The sequence below is a fragment of the Crotalus tigris genome, unplaced genomic scaffold, assembly GCF_016545835.1.
Source record: "Crotalus tigris isolate CLP2741 ecotype Arizona unplaced genomic scaffold, ASM1654583v1 scf7180000017638.2057652, whole genome shotgun sequence".
Classification (NCBI taxonomy): Eukaryota; Metazoa; Chordata; class Lepidosauria; order Squamata; family Viperidae; genus Crotalus; species Crotalus tigris.
Window position 1 is genome coordinate 858,076 of NW_024096531.1, and position 13,443 is coordinate 871,518.

Below are 13,443 nucleotides of genomic sequence, written 5' to 3' on the forward strand. Positions count from 1 at the left end.
AATAAATCCATTCCAATATATAATACATAGCAAGCACAGTGCACAAGCAACGTTTCATTGTTTTATATCCTTCCTACTTAAATTTATATACTCCAACCTTCATATAATTATGTTTGCTCAAGCACAATATAATTTATTTAGACCACTTCAAAAATTAAGGAGCAACTCCACCCAAATACACAAGTCCTAACGTGAGAAGCTAAACATCCAGAAGAGGTTTCCCCTGAGGATATTAAATCGAATGCTTATTAATTCCCCAGAAAGTTTTAAGGAGAAGAACTAGGAATCCACCCATTTTCATAAATTTTATGAGTAACATATATAATGCATGTGCAGAAAGATTGTTTTTACTTAATTTATCTGAAGTAGAGAAAGCATGATAAAGCTGTTCTTTATGAGGGATTATGATGCTATGAGGGTTTTTTGGAAGAGCAGGAGAGATTTGAAAATGTTGTTGATGTGAGTCATTGTTACAGTTTCACATCCAATAGCATTTTTGGCTGAAGTTGATTTGATAATAAGATCTTCAGTACAAGATACCCAGTTTCCTGACTGGACTAGAGGTGCAAGTGTGATTTTTCTTACATGCTTTTGGGTTCAGATCTGTTCATACTTTCCAGAGCCAAAAAGAAAAATGCTACACAATTTGAAATATTACTTTACAGATAGACAAGCTCAAAGCTGATGGTGATGATTAGAAAAATTGTTACAGGAAGACACAATTTAGAGTGAAGAAGCAGCAAGGAAAGAGAAACATGGTTTTTCTCCAAGTGACAAAGCTAGAACAGCACACGTACAAAAACCAGCAGCTTTTCTTTAATGGGCTTTTAATTCCATTATGCTAGTCAGAGGATATGAATATAGAGTGATAAAATAACAATAAGAGAATGAACTAAGCACCCCATCTGCTTTCTTTATTTGTAATCCCCCACTCTTGCAATTGTTCTAAAAATAAAAAAATGAAGATAAGGTTTTTCTGTTAACATGCATCTTTTTCTCCATTATCACACAATTATCTGAAGCTAGCCACATTTGTGAAATGTACATGATTTTTCTCAACATATGCTAGGATGAATCATAATCATCTTTCAATGTTAAAAATAGATACATTGATTATCTATCATCTATCCATCCACCCATCCATCTATTCAGGGTATGTCAAAAATCAGGACTCTAGGTCAACTATAATATGTTTTATTAATATTTTTTCAGAGAAATGTTATTCTTAGGAATGCTCAAAGGTCATGCATTAAACAAGTACTGAAGTGTTTAGAAGGAAATGACAACCATTTTGACCATTTAATATAATTTATATAACAAATTCTCTATGGGACTGGACTTCTAGTACACTTTATATTCTTCCCATTCTATCATTTTCAATTTTTTAAAAAAACTTTGTACTCAAGTTAAAGACATTGAATTAGGCAGTGACTTAGAACATGTAAGTCCTTTGTCCTGTTTTCTCATTTTAACATGGATAAACAGTGAGTTGCTTCAGCACAAGTTTTGGATCTAGAAGTAAAAAAGAAATATGTACAAAGAACTTTCTGCATTAATGTTTAAAGAGATTTCTAGAAGCCCAGAACTCAATAGTAAGGAATGTTAAAGACCTGCTTGTCTTATCTTGCTTTCATTCCTGAATAGGTTTGGACAAAGAAAGTTGAAAATTAAATCAGTGAAAAAAACGGTTTGGTGCTTGAACATTAAAACTGAAGGAAATTTCTCATTTGCTGCACACAAGCAGGACATGCCTCTTAGCAACTAAGTTGTAAAATGAATCACACCCTCACATAGTGTGTGAGATCACACTGCCTCTTCTGTGCCCAAGAAGAAAAAGGGGTCATTAGAGATAGAAATCCCTGCACATGGGTAGATAGTCTATGAATCTGTAATATTACAAAGAGAAACTTTCAACTAAATTGGATTCCAGCAATCTTTTTTTTTTCCCATTATTTAACAACTTTAGCAAGGTTCCTAGAAATTAATCAGAAATGCTGTGTTTATTTACTTACAATATTTACAGCTTGACCTAATCAAAAGTGTGTTTGTAGTTTGTCCCCAACAGCTGATTTTAATTTGGCTTTCAACAGTAGCTGAATTACTTCTGGAGAAGTGGACTTGTTCTATGCAGAGAAATAAAAGAAGAGTGTTAGGTTTCTTGGAATAGTTGAGTTTTGAATGATTTATAAAAAATAATAGCTCAGAAAGCAGAGCTCTGCAACCTGGAGAGGGACAATCACAGTGCAATCCAGAAATTACACAATAGTACCACAATGATCACAATGCAGGTAAGGGAAGAACTCCTTTCCTCTTTTGTTCAGAAATACCCCCCAAAAATGTAGATCTTATTTGACAGAATCAAACTGCACAGCATTGTGGTTACCAGATACACCCTTCTGGCATAATTAAAAGACATAATTTAGCACTTTTAAGCCAGCTTTAAGGAATATTTCAGCTGATGAATTATATGTTTGCTACAATCTTTGGGCAACATGATCCATCACCATATGAAGTGAAACAACATTTAGGAAGAAGGAGTGCTGAATCATGTTTATATATGCAGAATTAGAACACGATTGCAGCTGCCAAGAATTTAGCAGATACACCTCAAGATAAGATCTTTATCATCACAGCTAAGAGCAGAAGTTCCTTTCTGTTTATTTAATGCTCCACAGTCAGCTTACTTCACTGTTATTTTTCACTGGGAGAAAACCAGTTAACTGGAGAAAACTAGTTAAAAATATATATATGCAAGTGGCATAAGGATACATTCATGCTACTAGGATGGTAACTTAGCTTAAACTGTTGGTGTCCCTCCTCCTCTGACCCCTCCCCTACTTGACCATCACCACCACCTCTTTGTGGGAAACAAGGAGCTGTGGCCCAAAACCTGGTAATTATTTTAAGGAACATGGATTAGAAGATGTTTGGATGGTTAGGGTTCTTTCCCTTTTTTAACCTGTTAACATAGTTTCCTCTGTCACAAGGTGTCACTTGCTAGGAAAAATAAGGGTAGATAAAAAGCAGAAGTACTACTAGAATTGTGTAGTCTTTTTAGCTAAGATGGATCCTGAAGTTGTCATCTGAGAATGAGTTTATTTCTTTCAATCTTTCTTCGAATTCCTTTCCTCCAAGGTGGAAACTTGTGTAATGTTTATTGCATGACTTTGATTTTAGCTAATTTTCCTGGATACTTTATGAAACATTTGGTAACCTTTATCCACTTAGGATAAAAGGATAAACATTTCAAAACAAGTAGTAAGTTACAAATAAGCAACTAATAAATAAGGAAGCTACTTATTTAATTTTTTCAAGATGCTTTGTGTTTATTAGAAGAAAATAATTTGTACATCCCTGAAAGTTTGTAACATTGCTTACAACCACACAGTGACAGGGAGAAATTCCTGTAAAACTCTTTACAACTATGCAATAACACTGCCCTAGAAGACATTACTTCAAACATAGCTTTTGTTTACATTCTGCCATGGATATCTATTTGAAAAATGATTTTACTCAGCCAGGTCAATGAATCAAAGAAGATATTAAAGTAACAAAAATTTCATATAAGGTTCGTTACTATTTTTTGAAGCTAAGATGCACTGTAGTAGAATGAGAACGATTTCAAAGAATCCTGTTTAAAATCACAACAATAACAACTAAGGTTGGAAGGTGTCCTTTACCCCAAGATGATGTAGTCATTTCCTTGCAAAGTACCTATGGCTTTTTCATCTTGAACCAGCAATTCTCTGTTGATTCGGATTAGATCTAGGAGGTCTTGTCTTTTCTTCAAACTTCTAAAAAACTCAACACACAGCAGAATCACTAAAGAATTGTGGGATCTGATAGTTTTGGTCGAGTTGGTCTTCCAATAAATGCTAGAATAAAGACTCCCATTGCTATTGTACATCTATCTGCACAGTTAATATTGCCATATCCAATACTTCAGATATTTATCTCTCCTTTCCCAGACATATCCTTCAATATCTACTATAATAGTAAGGAAAACATCACATTTAACCCCTTGTTATCCCTTGTAGTGTCTTCAAGACAATCTCTGGCTGAGTAATTTGTGGTTGTATGAATCTATAGGAAGGGAACCTTGCCAGTGGATGTAAGGATTCTTGATGATTTTTTGTCACATTCTGAATTTGTCTCAGAAGGCAGCACACATCTCTTCATAGGTTGTCCATCCAGTAGTCCATCCAAAGCAGAGCATCCAGATTTAGTCTAAGTTTTGTTCCATGTGGTATCAATCTTGTGAACCCTCAAATTTCCTCTTTCCGTTATGTATTCAAAATATTCTTTTGAGAGCAGGCAACAGAATTTCATTTTTAATATGTACCAGTGTGTTCACAGTAAAAAAAATGATAATAAAGATTATCTTATCTAATAAATTGCTGCTTCACTTAGCTGTCTCACTTACTGTTTTTGAAGGCAGAGTCTTACAGTCCTCTTCCACAGCTCCTGAAGCTTGTGGTGATTATTCTTTAACTAGGGACAGAATTATAAACCATATTGAGGCTCTTCAGAATATAAAAGCTCTTCTTGATAGTCTTAGTTCTTTGTATTACATTTATCCATCCCATCCTTCATCCATTTCTCTTTATTCTACCTTTTCAGAACTTTTTTGATGGTGTGATACCCTACAAAACAAGATTGATATCAGGTGATCAGTTTTGATTAGAGTCAGGGTATTTTTCCTCCAAATAATCATGCTAGTATACTTTTAAGCATGAAAGCCACATTCAGCTGACTTCTGATATGTAAGATATAGGACCAGAACTTGTAATGTTTAGGGGAAAGCTATTTTCTAGCTTTTTTGGTTATATAAGAAGCATGAAGAAAGAAGTCAAAGTAGAACTGTGAGAATTAAGTGATTACAAAAGTATCTGTAAGAGAAACAATTTTTCTTCAAATATCACCTTCATGCATTGTGCATGCTACAAACATACAATAATCGAAAAAGCAGGCCATGGTAACTGATGCCCCAAATAAGAATGTTGATTTTAATAAGCAATCTCATCTTTCTTCTGGCAAGCAATTTCTAAGAACTTGCCATACAATTTTCCATGTAAAAGGTGTTTCAGTGGTGAATGGATGTGTGTTTATCTTGATTAATGCCATGAATATTGTGATGTGATCTTTACTTTGCCCTGCGTAAATCTGTGTCCTTTGCATAAGAACTTTTAGTCATCCTTGTTAATACTAAGTTATAGTAACAGAACTGCCTTCACGTTTTGCATTGTATATGGTGAAAGTCCATGGTTACCAGTCAAGTATAAATATTTAGATTCTCTTCCCAAGCAAGATAATGTCTTTAAAAACCACACCTATGAATATGAAGATACACACCCATGCTAGGTAGGAGCCCATCAACCTTTGCATACTGAGTTTAAATACAGAGTTCATTCCTTCACAAAAGTCAACCAGTCAACCATACTGACAATTTAAGTTCTATTGTGTCACATGCAAAAGATTAAAATGGATTATATTGCTAGAAGTTCAAAATACTGCCACTCTTTTACATGATTCTCAGCACTCTGGTGCCTAAAAGGTCTTGCTTTTCCCAAGAAACGTGAGCTAAGCTAAGTCTAGGTTGAATAAGTGAAATCAAAGTATACTCAAAGATGCCTTTCAATAGGAGCCAACATGGTAAAGGGGGAGCTGTTCCATATTTAAACTCTCCTCAAATCTTTTAAAATCTCTTTTAATCTGTCTCCTTTTATTCTTTTATCATTTATATCTACTCCAGATTTTCTATTGACATGGATAAGGACATTGCCCTACATATTAGTGTGTGGGAACAGTCAAAGTTGTAAATTCCCAATTATAATCCTAAATGAAACAGTCTTCACTGTAGTAGACAGGACAAAATGTACTGCTGTAAACACTTATCACCAGTGTGTGATCTATTTGCTTAAGTGAGTAATAGCAGTAAGCTGACCTTTTTGACCATTCCTTTTTTTTAATCATATTAGAATTAATAACTAAATATATTATGGTTTCCAATTCGTTAGTATTTTTCATGGTGTTGGTATTTCCCTAAGCCCTTGATTCAGTTTGTATCCACCATGAATCCTTGATTCACTGTCCTCTCTTCTCTTGCCAATGCAATAAGAACTGTCAGTGCCGCTCATTGTCCCCCAAGTTTATATTTTCAAAATATATATATATATTTGAAAGATACTAATTCTGGGACTAGGGAAATGGGATCACCCCTTATGTTAAATGTAACAGCAATTCAGTAGCAATTAAACTTAAGCTAAAAAATGAACATGCATCAAGGATAATCCACATTAAACAATCTAGTTATCCATCTCAGAATGTGGTCTACAGTATTAGTGATTTTCGCTTTGGTTTTCTAAGGCATGAATAGACTTCAGTGACCAATAATGCAGGTTTTATGATGAGAAAAGGTATTGTGTCACTTTTTATGAGATGGGCAGTCATATAAATTTGATGAATAAATAAATAATATATATCTGCAAAACCAGCAGTAAAGGCTTGAGGCAAGCCATAGTCAACGAATAGTTCAGGATCTTAAGGGCAACCAGTTAGTATGCCAGTGTTCAAAATCAAGGGATAAAAACTTAGAAAGAACCTAAGTCCAGTTTTCAAGCCCACTGATTTTGCAACTAATAACCATGAAGAGTCTAGGAGCTTCTCTTGAACAGTTCCAAAGAATTAACTTACCAAAATTCTCAGGAGCCTGACAACAAAGTAAAGGCAATGGTTTGTCTCCAGAAGTTCAGAGTTATAATTTTAGGGGTGAAACTGGAACACATATTGTATGATATGATCTTGAAAAAGAAAGCACCTGATCCTACAAGATCTCCAAGAGGGCAAAGTGGGCATTGCTGCCCTTTTCAAGTTAGCATCTTTTCTCCTTAAGCTCAGCTAGTTCACCTGAATCAATTGTTGCACTTCTCACAGCATTGCTTAGTTTAGCTTCCTCTCCATCTGGAAGTTATGAACATTCACTACAGATTTCTCCTGGACTTGGTTTTCCACTTCCTGCTCTCCTTCAATAATAATAATAATAAAAATCTTGAGAGGAGACAGACCAATACTATAGGGCCTTGCAATAAATTCCCAGACAGGCCCCGGTTTTTGTTGTTCCAAATGTGCTAAATGAATCTGTTCATTTCTTTGGGGATTTCTGAGTTCATCTCAACATATATATTTTTCAGATATTGTTGCTCTTCTATTTAAAAAAAAAGCATTGTGTTCTCCAAAGAATCTTGATTCTCTTGTTCTGTATTGCTATAGCTAGATAAGGACAAGCACCAACTATAAAGACAAGCATGACTTACCAGAAAGGGAACAACACTCCCACTAACACTGACAGGATAAGCCACTTGTATGTTAACAAAGAACAAATCCCACTCCCTTCTAGCACTGAAGATGTTATCCAGTTGGGTAATGAAACGTCTGCAAAGTAAACAACCAACCTCAGAGAGCACCCAGGATCTCACAGATATGCACACAAAAAAATAATTTGCTACATGAATATATGATGGCCCGATTGCACACATGTGGAAAGGAAAACAATACAAAACACATCTGGAGAAAGTCAATTATTTCCTGTATGGCTTTCTGAAATTATTTACAGTAGAAGTTAATAACTGAGTAAAGGCAAAGCCTTTACTTTATCCTGAGACACTCTATTGCTACCAGCAGTGAATGGCAGCAGTTCTTAAGCAAGGATAGTTGTAATCTCTTTCTTCTGATATTAAAACGAATGAAAGCAGATCTTGATGACAGAAATGTAGTTATTAAATATTTTTCCCCGTGGCAAAACAGTTAGTGAAACCAAATTTCAATTGTAAAAATATTAGCAGCAGAAATAATGGAATGCTACATTTCCTCAGAAGAGTGTTACAAAACGTGAAGAAAACTGTGCTGGATCAGACCAAAGATCTATCTAGCTCAGCACCTGCTTTTCAGTGACTCCAAACCATGAGCTCAATAGCACCTATCTACTTATGTTTTCCAGGAGCTGACTCTGCAAGGTATAGGGCTTCTAATCCAGAAGGAATTTGTAGCAATCATAATGATTAATTACTGATTTTATCTTATATTAGATAGGGAGCAGGCAGATAAACCAGAGATATTGTTAGCACAGAGATTTATTTTGCAAACAGCCAAACATCCATTCATTTGCTGGCTTTTCTAGTATGCTCGTGGTTTAATTTTCATCATTGGGCACTGTGATTAAGAAACTATGTCCCAAGGACAAATTCCTGACCAGAATAGCTGAAAAGAAAGTTCAGTGGAATAAATGTTGTGCTTGTTATCCATTTCAGTCAGGGAAACATTGAATGGGTATATTTTTCATTGTACTCTTCTTTCAAAAAGAAAGGCATTAAGTAGCAGTTACGGATAGTTATACAGACTTTGGCTTAATTGTCATCTAGTATCACTGCAATACTTTAGTTGAAAACAAAAATGAATGAAGCTAACATCTATCAATATCTACCAACTGAAAGGAATAGTAACAATATTAACAGAAATGCAATACTGTTTTCTATCTGTGGGGAGAAGTCACATAGCATTAAGGTCTCCATAATAATTCAATGGGTGCGGGAAAATCAAAATTTACACTGAACACAAACTTTGCTTCATGGTAAGAATCTACCAGTTTTTGAGTTGTATTCCTTATGAATGAAAATATCAATTAAAAGAAATTAACTTAAAAGAATTTATAGCACAACTGTTTTTCATAGTAAGGTGCTTGGCTACATTTCTTTTAATTAGGAGAAATTAAATTAAAAGAATTTAATTTCCCCTAATTAAAAGAAATATAGCCAAGCACCTTACTATGAAAAACAGTTGTGCTATAAATTTATATGAAAGGGTAATGGAAAAACAATGTGGAATGTGTTATTGGATCAGACATAAACACAGTCTTATGCCACAGCCAACCTCCAAGATAACCACAGCAGAATTGATGATGATGATCCAGTTATTATATATTTTTCTCTTCTCTTTTCCATTCCCAAATTTGATGTCTACAGCTGCTTCTATTAAGAGTCAATCACACATTAACATCTCACTGTGGCATAAAATGAGAAAAACTGGGAACTTAGTTTTGCCTTTGACTTTCTGCCATGGACTCTACTCATTCCAGTCTAAAGACCTTCCCCCTATTCCATTGTATTAAAATGTCTGCAAAGCAGGGCTTTTTGGGAAACTATGAAGTTTCCCAGCTTGGAAGCAGTTAAATCATGCTCCATGATATTTTTGAATGCCGCTTGCCACTTTGTTCCCCAATTTTTCAATGACTAGATTCATACAATGTTAAACTATGTACAGCCACAGCTCTGAACACAGAATGTGGTCCAGGATTCAAGAGCTGATTTCCCAAGAAATTTGGCAAGCAAAATCTCTTCCAGCTACTATAACATTTATTCTCAAGACTTCCCAGTAGGGGAAGTGCTAGGGATGTCTTCCCTCCTTCCATTATATAATAAGAAATTGTGAACTTTTTGTAACTTCTCCTAATATCATTTATCCATGAAGTAACAATAAAAACTTCATACTGTGCCATTAAATGAATAGTCAAATAAACAAATCTCTTTTTCCAATTTCCTTCCAATTTAGGCTCTCCCATTATCTTCTGTACCTGCTTGTTGATATGGGTCTAACCTGGTTTTTCTTCCTCTCTCTTTCTCTCTTGTTGGACCATCTTTCTTAGCTCACATTCCCTGACTATTTCTTAGCTTCTTCATTTTTCAGTGCCAATTGTTTCTCTGGCATTCCAGATTGCCAGATTGCCTTCCATTCTTCAGTTCTTGTCCACAAGTAGTATTTGTGCTAGGAGGGCTCCTGCTAGTTCCATATCTCTTCCTTCCCTCTCTTATGCCTTGTCTCCCTCTTCCTCCTTATCTCACCCCAAGTTGGAATGCCATCTGCAGTGCTGAGCTAGCTTGCTGTTTTTCTCTTCTCTCCTAAAATAGCTTATTTTCCTGCATTCTGTCTCCTCCCCCATTACCTTTAGGGCTAATTAAACTATAACCTAATTAAACTATAACCTTTGGCACTAATTAAAGGATAGCATGTCTCCCAGGAAATTGTTCTATCTCTTCCCCAAATCGGTGCCTCCCTTTACTTACCTACCCATCATAAAAGAGCCTGTTTCCTGTTGTCTAGCTATTTAGGATACAACCCAGACAGTGACAACAATGACCGAAGATTATTTCAAATCCTGTCCCTTAGAAATAGGTTGACCTAGAGAAGGCTGAAAGACCTGCTTGGGGCATGTAAAGAAGGCAATGAACTTACTTCATCCACAGCCACAGTGAACACCACATTATGTCCATTGATATCTGACTTTCACCTTTTGATAAAAGAGCTCTGGGTGCACATATGAGGATGCAAATACAATAGCTCCCCATGGATGCCAATTATCCACAGTGCTCATATCCATTATGTGAACATAGAAGCAGCATGTATCTGAATCCCTACAATCAACCTGGATATAAATGAGTTCAAAAGGCCTGAGTATTGCTTGGGTTCCAGATATCAACCAAGCCTCCTCACTTCCTTTCTCAGATGTTTGTCTTCACTCTCTAAGTAGAGTACCTAAGAAGACTTATTGCTTCACAGAATCTGGACTAGTTGGCATGATCCTGTTTTGTGACTTTTTTGGGACAGGCTAAGCAGAGAAATAGTGATCTGCCATCTCATGAATTTAAGGCTATAGAAATTTGCAGATAAATCTCCTTGACTCTTTACTTCTTAGGTAGCTCCTACTTAGGCTGTTCTGCTTTTCCTTTCCATGTTCACCATCTCTGGATGGAGCCAGCAAGGGACCAGGATGGCTCATCTATTCTGTTTCTGCATTAAATTAATCAGATTGAATAAATAATAGTAATGACTTGTAGCACATTAATTCCAACAAAAATCAAGAAAATAAATCATAAGCAGATTTGTCTTTTGTAATCTCTTAAATTCATATGCTAAGCTTGAGAAGTAAAACATGATTGTTTCCTTATTTCTTTCCAACCCAGCCACTGCTTTGGAATCTTGCAGGGCTTAGCCTGAATTTTTCATGTCCTTAATTTATTTTTTTTCCTCTAAACCATATACTAAAAAAAATAACAAAATAATAATTTTATTGTCCCTAGGTGAGCTTTGTCAGATCAGTATGGGATGCATTTCATTTGCATGTTTGCTGCCATGACTTTTGACCTGTGAGTGCTTATTTTCTGTGAGAAGCACACACACCGTGAGAGACACACATGCATACAGATACAGACACAAGCACTTGAAGGTACAGAAGAAGCACGTCTTGGGAAAGAAGGAAACACAGAGATTTGCATTAATAAGCCTCAAGGATATTCAAGATGTTCCAAGCATGTCAGCAGCACGTCTCACATGAGTGGGAAACATGCTGGGGATTTGGGGGGGTGAATGGATACATCATTCAGTATATTCTTTGTGCGTGTGGTATGCATGTACTCCTTAAATTGCCAGCTTCAGACATTGGAAACAATATCGGATTCTGAAAGGAAAGCTCTCATAGTCATATAATTAATTAAGAAGGACAGTCCATTTTTCTGGTTTGCTTTTGCTGAATAATTAATTCATGAATGTTGACTTATCAAAATCACTCTTTTTTCATGCTCTGTGCTCATATTCACTACAAACAAGAGAAAATTGAGTTCATACACAGACATGGTTTATGTAAGTAGAAAAAGGCATCCCTTAACTATTCTATACTGTACCATAGGAACTCTTAAATTGCACTATCCCTGATAGTGTCTTGATAGATGACAATTTCATCACAACATCCTGATTAATAAGCTAGTTGAGTGTGGACTGAAGGAACGATGATGAAATGGATACCTAGATAATTGTACTCAAAACATGCTCATCAAAGGTTTCTTATGGAACTGACAGAAATATCACCTGGTATGTGTCAAAGTTCAGACTTAAATTTCCTACTTTTTAATATTTTTATTAATGACTTGAATAAGAAGATTGAGGAAATGTTTGTCAGATTAACAGATGGCTGATAATTGGCTGGGAGAAAAAAACAGTACATTTTAGATTAGAGACAGGGGCTGAAAGTTATTAAATGAAATTTAATAGCGTTAGATGTAAAGTTCTTCCCTTAGGAAACAATCAAACGCACATGTATGGAATGGAGAATACCTGGTTTGGTAATGACATTTGTGAAAAAGATAATCATCATCATCATCAAACCAACTAATGTACAGCACAGCTGCAGTTATAACTGAATACCTGGGATGCAAAATCAACAAAGAAGAAAAACAAACAAACAGTGCACCACAAAAATGGAAGGTTAGATTAGAAAATAAGATCAGCAAGTTAAGATCACATGCAAGCAAGCTAGAACAGATGAAAGAAAAGAAGCTGAAGAACAAGAACACCAAAGAATACCTAATCAATAAATACCACTTAGAAACAAGGAAGATCAAGGAAACACTGGAAATAATAAAGCAACAAATAACAGCTATAGCCAGGAAAATCAGTAGATATGAAGCTCGAATTGCAAACTATAGGCAGAACCTCCAATTTCAATCCAATCAGAAACATTTCTACCAATCCATCAATGGAGAAACTGCAAGGAATCAGTCAGTACCTGACAAGGAAGAAACAGTGCAGTTCTGGAAGCAGATATGGGATAACCCAAAGAAATACAACAAGGATGCGGCTTGGTTAAAAGAGGTGGATGCAAATAAAACAGAAGTTGAAATGAAAGAACTAGTAATAACAACAAAAATGGTAGAAAAAAGAGCAAAGAAAATCAAAAATTGGTCAGCACCAGGTGAAGATGAACTGCATGGGTTTTGGTTGAAACATCTAACTGTTATACACCCACTCATTGCCAAGCAGTTCAACAATATACTACAAGGAGGAGAAATTGAAAAGTGGCTAACAACTGGGAAAACCTACCTAATAATGAAAAATCCAGCAAAAGGGGCAACACCAGGCAACTACAGGCCAATTACCTGCTTACCAACAACTTTCAAATTACTAACTGGTGTGATAGCTGATGCAGTACAACAGCATCTAGTTGAAAACAATCTCTTTCCACCTGAGCAGAAAGGAAACCGCCCCAATAGCAGAGGAACAAAAGATCAACTCCTAATAGACAAAATGATCTTGGAAAACTGCAAGAAAAGGAAGACCAACCTGAATGTGGCATGGATTGACTACAAAAAGGCATTTGACTCTCTGCCACATGACTGGATAATCAAGTGCCTAGAAATAACAGGAGTCAGTAGAAACATCAGAAAATTTGTGCAAAGATCAATGGCACAATGGAGGACACAGTTGCAGATCAATGGTGAGAGACTGGGAGAGGTTAATATCAAGAGAGGAATATTTCAAGGAGATTCATTGTCACCATTACTATTTGTTATTGCACTGTTTCCTCTGTCAACAATACTGAATAACTCAGGACATGGCTAT